Raw genomic sequence first — 17736 nt, 5'->3', positions numbered from 1 at the left:
GGTTGGGGGTTCCCAGGCCTCTTCCTGCCCGCCCCCAGGTAATTAGTAAGCACCACCTCGGGCAGGCAGATGCCAGAGCAGATGGTGCTGGCTGTGCCCAAGTGACAAGTCTCCCATAGCGTCACCTCCTGCCATAAACCCCTCCCCCATTAGCCAAAGCCTAGCCCTGGAGTGTCCAAGCAGCAGGGGAGACTTGGGTGTGGGTAAGAGAGAAAAGAACACAGTGGCTGGGTTGGCTGCCCCTAAGAAGCTGGAGCCCCAGCTTCAGGTCTGAAGATTCTCTGTGCCCACCCCTCACCCCTATGTCCTTCAGACCACCCCTCACTGCCAACTCCTGTCTACCCATATCCCTGTTTTGGGACTGAGCCCCCTCCATTGCCATCATCTCTCTGCTTGGGAGAGTCTCCATCCTGTCTCCCTATCCCCAGCATACCTGCTCTATTTATTTTCCATGCAATAACCCCCTGCCCACCCCTTCCCCCCCCACGAACAGCAGACTCTTCCACCGCTCCCATTGTCTATGAGTTTAAGTCCTGACTTGGAAACCACATACCTTGTAGCCTAGTCCCAGCCCCATGGCTTGCTACTGCCTGTAATCCCTCCTCATTCCCCAACAGCCCAAGTGTGGCCAAGCTATGCCCTATACCTGGAATTTAAGTCAATGGGATCCATAGTGAGTAGGTAGTAGGTGTTTATACTTGGCAACAGGTAGGAAAGAGCAGTGAGCAGCTACCCATCTCCCACCTGACAAGGTCCTGTGAGTGAGCCTCTCCATGGTCCCCAGGCCAGGGGGTAGGACTTCCTGTCCAGAGTAACCCCCCTCCACCTCTGCTATTGTACTGAGCCCTCCTGCTCCCCAGCTCACCCTGCCTGCTGTGCCTTTGACTCAGCAACCCATCAGGCAGTTGGAGCAACATGCCCATTGTAGAGAAGATAAGCTGAGGCTCAGAGAGGGACTGCTGCATGGAGCCTAAGGAGCACATGTGCACAGGGGCATTGCCCAGGTTGGCAGGGGCACATGCTGGGGGTTGGGGTGAAGGGTTCCTCTATGTATCTCTCTGCAGCCAGGCTTGGTAGGAGTGGGGGAATCCAGTGCAGCTGCCACTCTGGAAACTGTAGGACAAAGCCTGACAGCATTTTTGTGAGAGCCGCAGGCTTTGGCAAGAGTAAATCAATTTCTTTGCTGTCAGGAGAATGGAATTTCGCGGTGACTCCTTGAGGTCTGAAAACTAGTGGAGTGGCTGGTCTAGCTACCCCCACCCCCTTCCCCAGGCTCAGCATAAGGCTGAGGTACTCCCCACCCCCTCCAGGGGCCCACTGGACCAAACAGCCCAGGACAGGAAATGGGGAGCTAGAGAGGGGGCTAGAGGGGGCTGACCAGGTTGCTGAGGAAGCAGCAACCTTAGAGTCCTTCAGAAGGGTGCTATGGGTGGGAGATAGAGCACCTGGACATAGACAGTTTGCCTTCCAATCCCAGAGGGGCCACTTCACGGCTTTAAGGCATTGAACCTAAAGCATTACTCTTCTGAGCCTCAGTTTCCCCATCTGTACCATAAGGATGATATTACTGTCCATTTTATGAGGTGCTCATGGGTAATTGGTCAGACACAGCAGGTAGCCTGGCCTCCTCGCCCAGGGACATGGGTTTATGTGCTTCCCGGCCCACTGTCCTCCCCTCCTCCAGCCTCAGTTCAGGTATCTAGGGAGCTGGAAGCCTGGACTGCTTGAGTAAGAGACCTGCCTGCTTGCCAAGGTTGGGTGGGGAGCTGGCCTCAGGGGCAGGAAGGTCCTGCCCCACCTCCTCTGCCCCCATCAGGCTCAGAGGCAGTGTATGTCCCCATTCTTTTTTCCCTCTGGGGGCTTAGCCTAGAGGTCGCCTGCTGGCTTCAGTCCTATCAGGTCTTGAAAGCCAAGGGCCTCCAGAAGGCTTTGGGATTGGCTTTGAGGCGGCCATCTTCCCCTGGGGTGTTTTTGGGGGCTGCTTTAGGCCTGCCTTCCTGCAGGATCTGGGAAGATCTGTGCAGACATAATGGGTGACCCATTAACTTGGTAGGAAGTCATCCAAGGCGGCATCCACCCATCACCCCTGCTCAGTGTCCTGGGAACCAGCCTCCTCCAGCCCAGAGAAGGCAGGGATCCCTAGCAAGGCGGGCAGGAAGAGGGGCTGGGGGTGAGGCCTTAGCCAACCTGACACCTCCCTGGGCTTCCATCCTTGTCTGGCATACAGACATAGGAGTGCCTGCCCCTGGCTGCTATAGGGCACCAGAACTGGCAGTGCCAGAGCCCCCAAATGCCAGGTGCCCGTGGGCTTGCTAAGGGACAGTGGCCTGGCCAGGGTGGTCCAGTGAGTGTCCTGGGACAGATGCTTCTGGGTGAGCAGCCACTGCTGGCAGGAGTGGAGGTATGGCTGGGAAGCTCAGCGCAGTGGGCTCTCCTCGCAGGAGGGAGGAGCACAGCAAGGTGGCAGCAGCTGACTCCTATTACAGCAGCTGGGGAGGGCTCTACCTGGATGATAGGAGGAGCAGAGCCCCTTGCTATGGCCTGGAACCAATTCCCTTCTCTCTGTGGGGCTCACAACTTTATGATAGGGACATGGTTGGTACTTTTCCTGTTCTGCCCACACCAGGCTGCCTTGGGGTTGGTGCTCTGCAGGCATAAAGCAACAATATTTCCACTGGTGGCCTGGTCCTTTTGCCTGAAGCTTGATAGAATTCCGTCAAGTTGGCCTCAGGGGCTGAGCAGGGATTCAGAGTGCACCCTGGCCTAGGGCACCCTCCAAGGCCAGCCAAGTTGCTCCTCTCCCAGAAAGTCCTCCTCAATCTTGTGTTACCCTTCCCCCACTCTGGTCCTGGCGCTGACCACATGGGGTTCTAGCTTCCCATTTACCTGTCTGCCCCCACCCACCCCATGTCCAAAGGCAAGGACTGCCTCTCCTTGTCAGGGCCCATTACAAAGTAGGTGCTCAGTAGACACTGGTGGGACAGATAAGTAGGGGGATAGTTAGACAGACGGGCAGATAGGTAGATAGACGATTGGATGGATGGATGGATGGATGGTGGGTGGATGGACAGATGGATGGACAGACAACAGATGGGCAAGTGGATGGATGAATGGACCAACACAGGTATGTGGATGGCTGGGAAGGAGGTGGGTGTCAGCCACCTTAGAGCAGGAGCACTGTTGTTCTCGCTGTGCCCCAGGGCCTGAGACAGTACCTGGCATATATAAGGTGCTTAATAAACATCTGCCTCAAAAAAAAAAAGAAAGAAAGAAAGAAAAGAAAAAAACAACAAAAAAATTTGTTTGTCAGCCAGAAGCTGTAAGAAAGGATGGAGGGGGCGGATGTGCAGACATATAGATACTTTGAAGGAGCCTTCCCCTGCCTCTGTCCACCAAACACCTAGGCCTGGGGAAGCTGCGTCTCTGAATAAGGAGGCCTGGCAGGGTAGCCCTCTGGCTTCTGAGCTGGCCGGGGACATGGGGCCCGAGGTGGGCTGTGGTAAGAACTGCAGAAATGCTTGGTGCCTGCATGCTGCATGCCTGCCCTGGGCTGGGAACACTTCTAAACACCACCTCAAGAGGGGCACCAAAGGCCTCATGCACATTGCAGGTCTTACAGGGGGTGCAGGGAGCCAGAGAAGAAAGGGGACATGCCCCACAGCAAGAATGGCAGGGGGCCCTCTCAGTCTTAGGGCCAGGGTATGAGTGTGGATGGCAGCAGTCCTGAGTGTGGCAGGTGTGCCTCTTCTTGGGGACCCTGCTTTGGGCCAGCTGGGCTGTGGGGCTGCACTGGGCTAATCTAATTTGTAGACCCCAGTAGCAGAGCCCAGTCATCAGGATCTACTTCCTGACATCCTGCAGCACAGGCCAGACACCCACTAGGGACACATCAGAGCTGCCCTGCCCCAGCCAGCCTTTGTCTTGCCAAGAATGGCTAGCTTGTGTGGCAGCCACAGTGGGCAGGGTGGGCTGTGGCCATGCTGGTGCCTGTCAGGCTACAGGCACCCCTGCCCTGGTCATGACCCCATGCCTGTGTCCATGGAACCTCAGTAGGAAGAAGGGCTTCAGCCTGGAAGGAGGTGGCAGGGCTCAGAATCTTTGCTCAAAGGGGACCTGCTTACTGCAAGATCCTGGGCTTGTCCCTATATCCCTGACCTCAAGCCCCTCCTCTGCGGCATCCTTCCTCCTCATGAGGCGACAGGGGTGTGGGGTGGGGGTCGGATATGGCACTGACAGATATTCCAGGCTATTCTGGAAGTAGGGGTAGGGAGATCGTTTGCAGAGATGAGCCACCCCCATAGGACCTGAGTGTTACACTCAGGATTCACTCACCTGCACCCACCCACCTGTCTATCTATCCATCCACCCTCCATCTACTTCACTCCCTCACTCAGCACCATCTCTCAGCATCTTCCCCAGGCCTGCTCTGCTTGGCCTTGGGAAACTTGCAGGGTTGATTCAGACACAACCTTTGGCCCCAGGAAGGTCACAGTCTCACAGGGATTCAACAGGCACCCAGATGTCCCCAGTGCAGGCAGAGGGTGGAAGGGCTGGAGGAGGTGTTGAGCTTAAAGATCCCCAGGGTCTAAGATGAGGGAGGATCCACTATGGGCCAGGGCCAGAGGACAGGGGGTTCTGGAAAGCTTTAAGGAAAAGAAGGTGACATTCGCCCTGGGGCCTGAAGGTTTTGGCAGGGGGAAGTGGCTGGGAAGGCAGAGACAGGCCATCCCAATGTCTTGAAAGGCTCTGTGGTCAGACAGAGGTGTAGGCATCTGAGGAGCTGAGGCTGAGAACAGGAACAGGAACCTGTGTCCAGGTGACGGTGGGAGCCATGTGGTGGGGGGAACCAAGGCTGAGTTCCAGTGAGCAGGAACCTGTGTCAGGGGGTGTGGGGGGGCATGGGGACACTGTAGCCTGGGAGCAGACGGAAGAGAATTTGGAGAAGAAGCCACCCTGAGGCTACCTCAGAGTGTGTGTCAATGCTGAGCCTCCCCATCTGTCTGTCCCTCTGGGCCTTGTGTCATTGTGGCCAGGGAGAGAGGAAGCTGGGAGGGGACCTTTGTTCTCCCTCCTCCCTTCCTTGAGAGGCTCTGCCAATATTTTAGCTTAGTCTGGGAAGGATTTGCAGAGGGAGGGCAGGGCCAGGTTGCTCAGAGGTCGGGCACTGGTGAAAGTGGTGGGACAGGCAGGGTGCAGGGAAGTGGGACAAGTCTCAGGCTGCAGAGGTTGAGGCCACCTAGACCCTGCCCTCTTTCTGTGGCCCTGTCTCTTTACATGCTGTCTGTAAGTGATTGGCCCAGTGGGGCTCAACCAGGAGGGATGTTGCTCCAGAGAACACTTGGCAATGAATGTCTACAGACATATTCATTTATCACCACTAGGGTCAGGCTGGGTGACGCTAGTGGGTTCAAGTTGATGGAGGCTAGAAATGATGCTGGGTCATCCATGGCGCCAAGATGGCTTTGTGACAAAGACTGTTCCAACAGGCAATGGAGGCACCAAGGTGGGGCACCATCTGTGAGATGGCAGGGCCCTCCCAGGAACGAGGCTGAGGGGCTCTCAGGGTGGCTCTCCTGTCATGCCTGGGGTCCACATAGGGTGGACATGTGCCAGGCAGTGAGCCTCATTGGCTTGCTCCTGCCTTCCTGTAGGGGGTCACATAAGGGCAGAGAGTCCAGGACAGAGAGGCTGCCCTTGAGCGGAAGGATTGCACAGGGGGGCTTCCGGGGATGGCCACTGAGGGGGTCAGGAGGGGGCTGGGAGCAGGAGCCGGGCTGCCCAGGCTGTGGTCCAGGGATGGCAAAGCTGGGTTATCCCCAACCTCTGCTACCCCCTTAGCCTCCAGGTTGTCCTGACCCCAGCACATGGCCAGGGATGGGAGGGTGCTGGTGGAGGGGGAGCCTCCTGGAAAGCTGTTTGCTCAGCCGAGGTTTTAATCACCAAAACAGGAAGGCGGTATTGACAGAAGCAGCGGCAGGAACCCTGAGCCTGCCAGGTTACCTCCCGGCCCCTCCTCCTGCCTGGGCTAGTGGGCTCTACAGAGCCTGCCCTAAAATACAGGTGCTCCCCCCACCCACATCCCCTACCTCAGTTTGCTCTGCCAGTGCAGGGAAGGCTGGCCCCCTGGGCGTGGGGGCAGGAGGCCTGGTAGGGCGGGGCTCTGGCATCTTCTGCAAATGAGGAAGCTTAGGCTCAGAGAGGGAAGTCAGTCGCCTAGGTCACATAGGACGGGGGCGGGAGTGTACATATACCGCCCCCCCCCCCCCCCAGTCCGTACATGCATGGGTGTGGCTCTGTTCTTCACCACCACCAGCTCCCAGAAGGTCCCAGAAGGTCCTCCTGTCTGGCCACATGAAGGCCTGGCCCTAGGCCCGAGTGGCTATGGTACACTGAATTTTGCCAACATCATAAATCTCCCTGCTGCCAGAGGAAGCATGGAAATGGGCAGGGTGCAGGCCAGCTGCCCTGGCAATCTCTGAGGTCATTCTGGGTGGCCACTTTGCCTGACAGTGATGCCAGGCCCAGCAGTCCCTTATTTTCCCTCCCACCCTTGGTGCTGACTTGCCAGTCCACCCTCTTTCCAGGCCACAATTTCCCTGGGTCACATTCCATGCAAGCTCCTCCCCAAGATGCTTTGCCTCCTAGTCCTGAGCTGGAGCAGGTTGGGTGCTGGCGGAGTGGGCTTGGCCAGATACTGAGGGGCAATCCCTGAATCCTAGGGATGGAATTCTGGCCTGACACGTCCCTTGGCTCTGCCACACCATTCACTGGCCATCACGATCTGGCCCCTGCCAGCCTCCATCCCTTTGTGCCCTGATGCCCCATGTTCTGCCAGATCAAGCCCCCACACTTTTTTATGCTGTACTGGAGAGCTCAGCTCTCCCTCCCGTTTGGGAAGTCTTCCCAGCTACTCCCCACTTAGGTCCACATCTATCCCTGGGCCAAAGTCCCATTTCACAGATGAGAAGACTGAAGCCAAGAGGGCAGGGCCCAGACCAGGGTCACACAGTAAGTAGCCGCATCTCCAGCCCCTTTGAGGGCCAGCAGTGACCATCACTGGGCTCACTGTTCCAGTGCCCACCCCAGGAAATCCTGCAGTTCTGAGGGGCCAAGCCTTCAGGACTCCCCTTGGGGGGAGGTGGAGCCAGAGGCAGAGTGGCGATAGTGGACCTTCAGGCAGAGATAGCCTTGCTCACTGTGCCCTGAAGGAGCTTCTGGCAGGACTGCTGCTCCCTGCCTCTCCTTGAAGAGCTCTGGAGGCCAGGAGACTGCCAGGGCCAAAAAGCAAGTGGCCAGCCTGCTCCAGGGGGTGCGGGCAAGGTGGCCCAAGCTGCACAAGGTCCTGTGGCATCTCGCTGGATGAAGGAAGGGAGGGTCCCCAGGCTTGACTGTGCTTTCAGCAGCAGGTGAAGTTTTAGGCTACTTCTCTTTGGGCTCATCTGCTCCCTACACTCTCCCTCCACAAACCAGCAGTCACTTGAGCCCTCCTTGGGTCTCTGGGCCCTTGGGACAGATCTTCTTCAGGCCTGGCGCATCCTCAGAGGCTGGGCCATGGCCAGTGGCACCACTCCCTCCTGTCTCGTCCCCTCCTGCCACTGCTGTCACTCTATCCCAGTGACCCAGTTTCCCTCCTTGTCTATGTCGGGGGTGGGTGATGGATCCTGGGGGAACAGTGTTCCCCGTTGAGTCAGGGCAACAGTAGATCCGGTGTCCTGGGTGGGGCCAGCAGGCCCGTCTGTTGGCTTGGGGCAGGGGCCATGGTTTTCAGGTCTTCAATAGCCTGAGATTAGATTCCATCCCCAGGGGCCCCTGTTGTGCAGCCATTGTGATGGCCTGGGAACCACTGCCTCCTGGGCCAGACAGGGATGCGCCTCCCTGCTCATGAGAGCCCTAGCCTGGGGGATGGGGTCCTGGAGTCTCCGGGGTTGTCTGGTCACCCTCCAGGGCACATGTGCATATGCATGTACAGCCATATTTAGACAAGAGGTTCGGAGAAGCATGGACCCCAGCCTGCCAGATACCTTGACCATGCCCAAGGCCACTGCTTGGAAAGAGGCATTGCTTCTTTGCAGCTCCATGAGCAGAGCATGGGCTGAATTTCAGGTGGGCACAAGTGGCCCTGACACAGCCCCAGCTCCTCTCCACTTCTCTTGAGACTTTCTTTGGCCTCTTCTGTTCTTTCAGCAACTTCCTCCCCCAGCCATCGTCCACCAGCCTTCTACTCAGATTTCAAGGCTCGTCCTCAGCCTCTGGTCAGCAGCTAACACAAACCACAGGCCAATCCTTGCTGGTAGAATTGGGTAGCCATGGTGGATAGGCTGACAATTTCAGGTCCTAGCTGCAGGGCCTTCAGTTTCCTCTCCTGAAGACTCAGGTGTGGATCCCTGTCAGCCCCACCCCCCAGGTTAGGCGCTGCCTGGCCATGGTCACTCTCCCCCAGTTCCATGCCAAAGACCAGCTCTTTGCAGTCCTCCTGCCCAGTACAGCTGCTCTTGGTGCCCCAAACAAAGATAACCACGCATTTTATCACCTAACCAGAGACACTTTCGAGAGTTGGGGGTGGGGGGGAGCCGTGTTAATCATGACTTCCGGGACGTAGTAAGACTGTTAGAGGAAACTGGGCATGTCACTCTGGTGGGGATGCATGAGGCAGGCGCACGCCTGGTGTGGTCACAGCGCAGTGCTTATGTGCATGTGTGTGTCTACACGTACATGTAGACTAGTGGTGGCCACGGCCTGCTGCCAGTCCTCACATGTGGGCTGGCTATGTGAAGTGACACTTGTGTCCTGTGCACGCATGCCCAGAGCCCTGAGATGCCTCCTTCCTCTGATGCAGCTAGAAGCTCTGGAAAGAGGAGGTGGGTTGGGCTTAACTCATACTTGTTCTGCAAAGAGTCAGGCCAAGATGGGAGGGTGAGGCCAGGCCTTACTTTGGGCTAGGGCAGAGGCTGGGGTTGAGGGGTGGCCTGACTCACACTTGCTGCCCAGCAGAGGGTTACAACCTTGGATGGAAGGTCGTTCCTCATCAGGAAGTAGGGCTTCTGGGGCTGAGTCGGCTTTTCTTGGTGGTGTTAACTCGCCACCACCTCTTCCTCCAGGAAGCCTGCCCTCACCTCTGTTGTTGCCCTAGTTGCCTCCATCCCTAGAGCAGGTGGAGCCTCTGTCTCCTGCTCCCTATCCCTGAGCACCATTCTTCAGGGCCAGAATGAGACTCAGCTCTGCCCTGGGAAGAGGCAGAGGGGAATGGGTCCCCTTGGCATTTGGTTAGGCTGAGTCACTTCTTCCCCGGATACCTCTGGGCCCAGTGGACAATTCTCCAAAGAGTAATCAGGGGTCCCAGGATGGATAGGATTTGCTTAGGGGCACACACCCAGCTCTGGTAGGATGGGGCTGGACCCCCCTCGGGTCTTCTTCCATATCAGAGCACCTTTGACAGTGGTTGCTCAAAACCCTCTGAAGCCTTCTGGCTGGGCGTCTGGGCCCCTCTGGGCTTGGCTTTCAGAACACAGTAGGGCTTTAGGTATTTCCTCTTAGGGCCAGGCCTGAAGACCCCTCCAGGCACAAGGCGAGAGGATGGGGACTTCATTAGAGACCAGTTGGTACAGGGCAAACCACTGGGAAGTTCACAATGGAAACTCCTTGGGGTCACCCTGGCCAGCCCTGGGAACCACCAAACGCTTCCTTTGGTTGCAAATATCACTGAGATGTTGGGCCCTGTATGAGACACTGGAGAGAGAACGTGAGCAACATAGACTCAGCCTTGCCCCTGAAATTTATGGTATCACAGAGGCCAGCAGAGCCTGTGTAAGCAAACATAGAACTTTCCGTGGGGGTCAGTAGGATAAAATAAAAGGGGTAGGAGCGTGAACTAATGAGGCTGATGGTCCAAAAGGGAATGGTCCAAGGCATGGGAGATGTCTTGAGGCCTAAAGGATGTCATCCTGTTTAGGAAACAGCAGCTGCAAAGGCACTGGGGTCGATAAGGCTCCTGGCTCGCTTACTCACTCACTTATGCAGTTGTGTGGCATCTCAATATCCAGAGCCAGCAAGGACTGGTTAGACTGCTGAGGGAATTCAGGAGGCTCCTAAGTCTGGGCTGAATGGGGGCAGGGCTGGCCTGGGCTAAGGGAGATGTCCTTCCTAGAAGGGTTAGAACTTCAGGAGAGAGGAGAGACACTGGCTCCCTGGAGGGAGACCAGTCCATGGGAAGGTGGATGGTGGGGAGAGGCAGGTACAGGAGACCCTGTCTACCATTAGCCCATACCGCAACTATGCTGGATCAGAGAGCTGAAACCTGAGCTGGGGTTCAGGGGTCTGGGGTGCAGCTCCTGGTGTCCATGGAGGGCCCTGAGACAGGGCTCTTGCTCCTCCCAGGTTCTGGGAGACTGTCTGCATCCATCAAGTTAGTTTCTAGGGCAGCCGTAAAAAACTACCAAAAACTGGGCTTATAACAAAAGGTATTTATTGTCTCATGGTGTCAGCAGGGCTGAGTCCTCCTGGGGTGGCTGGGGGGGTCTGCTCCCCCTTGCCAGTGCCTGCCTCAAAGAGATGCCTGGCCTCATCCCCCATCTCTGCCCCAGTCCCCGAACAGCCTTCCCTCAAAGTGTCTGTGTCCTCATCTGAGATCCTTAAATTAATTTCATCTGCAAAGACACTTTCTCCAAACAAGGTCCCCTCCCTGGGGTCCGAGGTTTAGGACTTGGACATAGCCTTTTGGGAGGGCCCTTGTTCAATCCACTAGCCCCAACTATCAGGGACCCAGAGGGTGGGTCTCCTCTCACTGCTAAGCCAGTTGCTCTTCATAAAGGCAGGCTTGGACTGCAGGGTCCCCAGGGCATGTGTGAGTTGGGGGGCAGCCAGCCTGGCTTGATGGTGCAGGCAGGGGTGTCAACTCAGAGAACGGATAGCACCTGACCACAAGGTATGCCTCTGGACAGACAGAAAAGCACCCTGCCCCTTTGTACCCTGGCTGATTCTGGGAGCCCCAAGTACCAGCCTGACACAAGAGACAGAGGGGCACAGATGGATGCGCCAGCCTCCTGCAGGCTCCGGGTCTGTCTACTCCTGGGCAGGAAGTTTCTCCCTCAGCCTTCAGGTCTGGGCATGAGCCCCAGCCAAGTGGCCACTAGGCCCTGGGCCAGCGAGTGTGGCTGGACCCTCAGCACTTTCCCTGAGATTATTCCACCTTCTGGAAGGCACCTTCTGCCCCCTAACCACCTGCACAAGGCACATGGTCCATCGATCTTTCGAAGTGCCCTTTACAAGATGTGGAAACCAAGACTCAACAGTCGCCCAGCCAGGAATTGGTGCAGCCAGAATTTGAAGCTGGGGCCATCTGCCGAGGGCTTCCTCAGCCTGAGCAGTGGCCCAGCAGCAGCAGAGATGAGGGCTTTACTGCTCAGAGTCTCAGCTTCACTATCAGTGAAATGAGCTGGTGCCTGTCTTGCTCTTGCAGGTCAAGCATAGCAGGGACAGTGTCCCTAGTCACAGATACAGAAACTGAGGCCAAGAGGCATAGGGCCTGGTCTCTCTTGCCCAGCAGATGGGTCGGGGCAGATCCAGGCCCCAGCTGGCCTAACACATGCTGACCTGCTTCCTCCTGGGGCCTCTGGGGGAGGCGGTGGGAACAGGCTTGGCCTTTGCCTCTCAGCCCCCATGCAGCCACCCCCTGGGAGGCCTGGTCAGCGAGCTCAGGTGTCCCACACAGCCGGTTCCTCTGCCTCTTTTTGTCCTCTCCAGGGGTTGGGCTGGCTCCAATATGTCTCCCATACTCCCCAGGAGGCTAGGTTGGCCAGGTGTGTCTACTGGGACCTTCCCCAGGCCTCTTCCCACGACCTCTGGCGTCCCTGCCTGAGGCTGTCTCAGCAGACCCCAGCCCACTCTGGCGGGGGGTGCAGGGCTCACCTTGAACTCAGTCAAGGCTGGTAGGCTCCTTAGCTGTGCAGTCTTTCTTAGGTGAGGTTGGGATAATGACCCAATTTTACAGGTCCTGAAAGGGAGGCTCCTAGTGGAAGAGGCCCCACAGCATGAGAACTGTCCCAGCGCACTCCCCTCCCCACCCCTCCTCCTCCACTGCATCAGATCTGCCCTGGGTTTCATAGTGGGACCCCAATAGGTAACTGAGGCTAAGAGGGGCTTGGTGCTTTGCTGAAGGGCATTTTGCTGGCTTATCTGCCTCTTGGATCCACACTACTAGGATTTCAATCTTGGCCCTGCTAATTATTTGCTGGGGGACATTAGGTGAGTCACATGACTTCCCTGTGCCTCAGTTTCTTCAACTGTAAAATGGAAATAATTAGAAGGCCTGCTTTAAACAGTGCTGTGAGGATGACATAGCTCATGCACATCAGGCCTGGTATGCGGTGAGGGTACAATAACAGCCGTTACTATTATTAGTGCTATTGTCATCATTATCCTGCTGCGCCAGAAACTTCAAAGCACCTGGACCTTGTCTGTCTTGTTCACTGCCAAATCCCTGGCCGAGGCGCACGGTTTCTACTCAGGGACTAGTTTTAAGACATGAGCAGGAGCTTGCGCCTAGGAGACCATGGCCTTTCCCCACTCTGCCTCACAGGAGAACCTCTGCCAATCCTGGGCTCCTCACACAGCCATACCCTAAGGGGGCCACTTTCATCTGCATCTCCTCAAGTCAGGAAACCGAGCCTCAGAGCGGACAAACTCTCTGAACAAAGGCCACCTCAATTTAGTTGGTGCCAAGGAGCTGGTGGGTGGGCTGGGCTGAGGGCTAAGTCTGGGGGTTGGGGGGATGGAGGAAGGCAGAGCTGGTGGGGGGACTAGGCCCCTGCGGACATGATGCTGGCCCACTCCCAGGTGGGTGGTGTGCTCCAACTTGCTCTGGGCTGAGGGGGCCCACACAAAGGCAGATCTGAGTGCCCTCAGGGGACCGTGCCAGGCCCCACCACAGTGGGAGGTGCGGCTGGAAGCAAGACTGCTGTCACTGCCCACTTCTACCCCCAGCCATCACCTGGGGAAGGGAGACCACGAACGCTGGCGTTTGGCCTTTGGAAGCAGCTGCCAGGGCAGCAGGAAGGTCCGCCCAGGCCCTGGCGACTCCCACAACATCCATTAGGACATTCATTCATTCTGCAGACGACCACACATTCTTGCTGTGTGGCCTTGGGCAAATCTCTTGTCCTCTCTGGGCTGTGACATCTCCCATTTGTCAAAGGAGCCCGACCCTCAACCCTCACGATGAGTCTGCTGAGGGTCTCTGGGAGGGGGTGGATGGACAGGAAGTGCAGGGTCAGGGCAGCCACAGGCCCCAGCAGTGCAGCCAATGGCAGCTGTGGACTGGATCTTCCCTGGTCTCCCTGGAGAGTTCTGGAATTTCACTCTTGCCCACGCTGAATGCAGGAAGAAGCTCCTTGCCTGTCCTCATCCCCTCTTCCTTCTCTCAGGGCTCCTGACAATCCCTCCCTATAGGGTGTGGGGGGGGGAAGGAAGGGAGGTAGCTGGGTCTCCTGAGAAGGCAGTGGGGCAGTGCCTTCCTTAGTCCCTGTCACAGATGAGGACACTGAGGCTGGCTGGGGCTTCTCCAGCAAAGCCTCCACAGCACCCCCTCAGCAGGCCCCTCTCACTGCACTCCCAGCTAAGCTCCAAGCTCCTCCTACCTCCCCACCCCAGGCAGGTCTCAGAGCAGGTTCTGGGCAGGCCCTAGGGGGCTGAGAGCCCTGGGGTGGTGTTTCCCTCAGAGCAGACTGAAGCTGAGAGGTATGAGAGGAAGTGTCAGTGAGAAGTGGGGCTGGGGCTCTCTCCCCTTTGCCTAGGGGAGGCCACAGGGTCAGTTAGATTCTGTCTCCCCTACGAGGCCCCAGCCCTACACTCTAAGACTCAAGTCTTCTCAGCTGTCCAACAGGTCCATTTCTTGTCCCTCCTGTCTCACAAAAGAGCAATGGCAGGTGTGGGTAAGTATCTGCAGGACTACGAGGGTAGAGTCAGATCAGCCCAGACTTGGGACCTTACCTACTCTTGATTGCTTTTGTCCTTGGGTCACAATCCCCACCACTCCCAGCCGAGAGCCCCATATTCTTTCAGGCAGACTTCCCGCACCTGCCAAAGGCCAGCCAAGTCCTGGGAGCTGAAGTCCCTGCCTCCATGGAGCAGGCATTCTGGAAGGACAGGCAGCAAGCAGTCCTCATAGAATGTTAGAAGGGATAGTGCCTTGGAGTCGGAAGGTGGAACCTATAGCCTCTGGGAGAAGGTGACATTCTGGGAATACTGGCAGGTGGCGTGGAGGAGCTTCAAGGGCAGCTGGGAAGAGGGCTCCAAACCAGAGGCTTGAGGCAGGAGTGCCAGGCACAGGGAGGTGAGGCCACAGGGTGAGTGCCAACCAGGCAGAGGAGCTGGGGCCAGATCTAGGGACCATCCTCTCCACCTGGCAAAGCCTCCTTTCCCACCACCAGAGTTCCCAGAGAGGGAGGGCCAGGGATGTGGGGACAATGTTAGGACAAAGGGCTGGGCCAAGGGGCTGGGGACCACAGGAACTGGATTTATGCCCTACCCTGACCCCAGCAGAGAAACCAGCCTTGTTGGGCATGGCTGAGTCACCAGCGACCAGCCTGGGGGTGGGACAACCAGGATGAAAGACCCAGAGAAAGGATTAGCTGCAGCCCAAAGGGCCACACAGGGCACCATGGCAACCGGGAGGCTGGGTGCTGAGAGAATGGGGCCTGTGTTAACACCGGGGCCTCCCCAACGGGGCTGGGGGCTTGTTAACCAGCTTACCAGGCAGCCTGGCCCAGTCATTGACATGGAAATCCAGACCCCTGAAGGGGCCTGTTGGACCCTGAAAAAAGGCAGGATGGTGAGGAGGGGGCGCCTGCTGGATGGGTGGGACAGGCAGGGGGCAGGTGGTGGGGCAAGAATAGGCTCCTGTCTTCCTCCCCAAAGTCCCTCAGAAGCCTTGCAGGCCAGGTTCAGGCTGGGCCCCCAGAACTGAGCCTGAAGGGCCCAGCCAGATCCTGTGTCTTTGGGCCCATATGTCTATGGTCCTGGCAGGAAAACCCAGACCTGAGAGGGGCTGAGTGTTACCCAGCCCCACAGACACTAAACAGAAACCTGGAGGCCCTGGCTGAGGGCAGTTGGTAGGCCCTGGGGTGAGGGGCAGACTTTCAGGGGACATGCTCTGGCTAGGGCCATGTTCTCCTAGTGCATGTGCTGGCCCTAGTTAGGCCTGGGAACCACCATGTGGGGTGAAGGGGCAGCCTGGACTGAGCAGGAGGGCAGGCATAGGTAGCACCCTAAGGCTGTGCTGACCCTAGCCTCATTCCCAGCAGGCTCCATAGGAGTCACCAATGTCCACACCAGGAGAGTGTCCTAAGCTGGCTGCAGCCACTTAGGCACTGTGCCCGCCTGTCTGGCTGGCCAATGTCCTGGCTCTTTGCATGGAGCTCTGAGGCTCAGCCCCACCTTTTCCAGTTCCCAGCCTCCATTCCTATATCCCCAGGGCCCTGCCCACCTGGCCTGGCCACCCCAGATTGTGACCCTGAGACCCCCTGCCCCAGCAGAGACCCCATCTCAAGCCCACCACCATCCCCCCTCTGCAGTTCAGCACCATGTGGGGGCCTCTGGCTACCACCCCCTGCCTCATGCTGGCTGGTCCAAATGTCATGACATCTCCAGCTCCAAGCGTGTCCAGAAAATTTTCTTGTGAGACAGTGCCCAGCCATTCCCAGGGCATGGGCTCATCGCAGGACCATGAGCAGGGGCAGTGACAGACCTGGTCTTTGAGACCTATCTGTGAAATCAGACTGTGCTGGGGGTGGGGGTGACAGCATGCCCACCCAAAGCAGGAGGCCCAGACTCTGGCCACTGAATGGGGAAAGCCCCTACAAGCCAAGATGTGTTGGAATGCTGGGCAGGCAGAGGCAGGGAGGATCAGGGCAGGTGTCTAAGCCCCTGTTGACACAGGATTACTGCCATCTGGCAGCCCCCGCCCCACACATCCCCCTCCCTCCAGGGTCTGGGAAGGAACCAGAAAGCTGAGACAGGGCACCCTGGGCAGGACCTCAGTCTTCCCATGTGGAGAGTGGGGTGCACTTGAGGGGTGCAGAGTACCAGTGTGGGGCCTGGGCAGAGACAGACTCTGAAGGGGGCCTGCCAGGGGACTTGGCCCTCCCCTGGGATCCAGGAGCTTCCAGAGCTTGGTCAGTGGGAGGTGTGATTACAGGCCTTGCTGGAAGCCAGGGCCCTCATGGGGAAATTGAGGCTCAAGGTAGAGGTGGAGCCTGGGCAACTTCCTCCCACCCCTATTTCCCCACACCCCATCTTGGCCTCAACCTCCTCCACTCTGGGAGCCTGTGCCTGTCACATGCACACGCACAAATAGGTACACACATGCACACACGTGCACACACAACATGCTCAGCTCTGGAGGCTAGGAGGGGCTGCTGGGCTTCCAGGGTGGGCTGGCAGTCCTCTGACCACCTCTAGCCTCTCCCAGGGTGAGGTCACCTGCCGAGTCCCAGCTCAGGGGGCCACACTTGTCACCTCTTTCACTAGCAGCCTGCCGCCCTTGGGATGAGTGCCCCAGCATGTCACAAATGGACGTGAGGCCTGGCCCTGGTAGGGGAAGCCCAGAGGAGGAGGTGAGGGGGCTGGCGGGCCTCAGGGCTCCCACCCCCCACAAGTGTTGGGTTTCCTCAGGGCGAGGCCCCAGCTGCACACAGCTGGCAGAAGCGGGGGCCCAGGAACTTGAGAAGATTGTATCCCCATGGCTTGCCAGGAGGGGCCATGGGTGTCCATCAGAGCCTGGGCTAGGCTGGCTGGCCCCCTCCCCAGCCCCCCAGCTTGCCATCTGCCTCTGTCTCTCTGGGAAGAGGAGGGGCTGGCCCATGTTCCACTGCACACCACCCCTCCCTCTGTCTGGCTTTCCCAAACTGCCTGTCTTCCTGTACCTGCTCCCAGGGATCACATAGACATCAACCCCTCCCCTGGCAGTATCTAAGGACTGACCCTGATGAAGAAACACTCAGAGACACAATACCTCCTTGCACCCATCTACCTCCCAGTGGGTCTGTGTCCACATTAACCCTTGTCCCTCCTGCAGGTGACCCCTTGGCCCTCGGATCAACGTCCCTGAGGCTTCCTGTGTGCCTGGTGGCCCCATGTGCTGCCCAGACAATTGCAGGACCCATGTCATTTTCTAACCTCCTAAGTAGGCCTGTCATGTGGCCGAGGCCCCCTTGGGCACTTCATTGATGCATGCAACATTTGTGGAGTACCTGCTGTGTGCTAGGCTCTGCGCTGGGCATGTAACATGCTGAGCACACAGGACCATCCAGCTCCACGGACTGCCTGCTTGCTGTGAAGCCCAGGGGTGATGGGGGACTGAAAAGGAGACAGGTTCTTGAAGGGAAAGTGTGCCAGCCATTGGAGAAGGGGGTAGCATGTGCAAAGGCCCATGCCAAAAAGACAAAGTGAGGGCTGGACAAGAGGCCCATGTGGAAGCAAGACAAAAGGGCTACACCATGCCCCTTGTGAGCAGACGGTGCTACGATGTGGTTTTCAGGGGGTCTCCCTTTCTTTGTGCAACTCCCCCTGCACCCAGGCATCCAGCCACAAAAGCCTGGGACAGGGAGTTGACTCAGATGGGCTTGTGGTTTTGGCTAAGGGGCTGGAGGGGCACGTAGGAGGGCTCTGAGGGCCACACAGTCCCAAAAACTCAAGTTTAGAGACACAGAGACAACAGACACAGGTAGGCTATTCACCTCCTGG

This window comes from Nycticebus coucang, chromosome 12 (genome assembly GCF_027406575.1).
Source record: "Nycticebus coucang isolate mNycCou1 chromosome 12, mNycCou1.pri, whole genome shotgun sequence".
NCBI lineage: Eukaryota > Metazoa > Chordata > Mammalia > Primates > Lorisidae > Nycticebus > Nycticebus coucang.
This window is presented reverse-complemented; position numbering follows the sequence as displayed.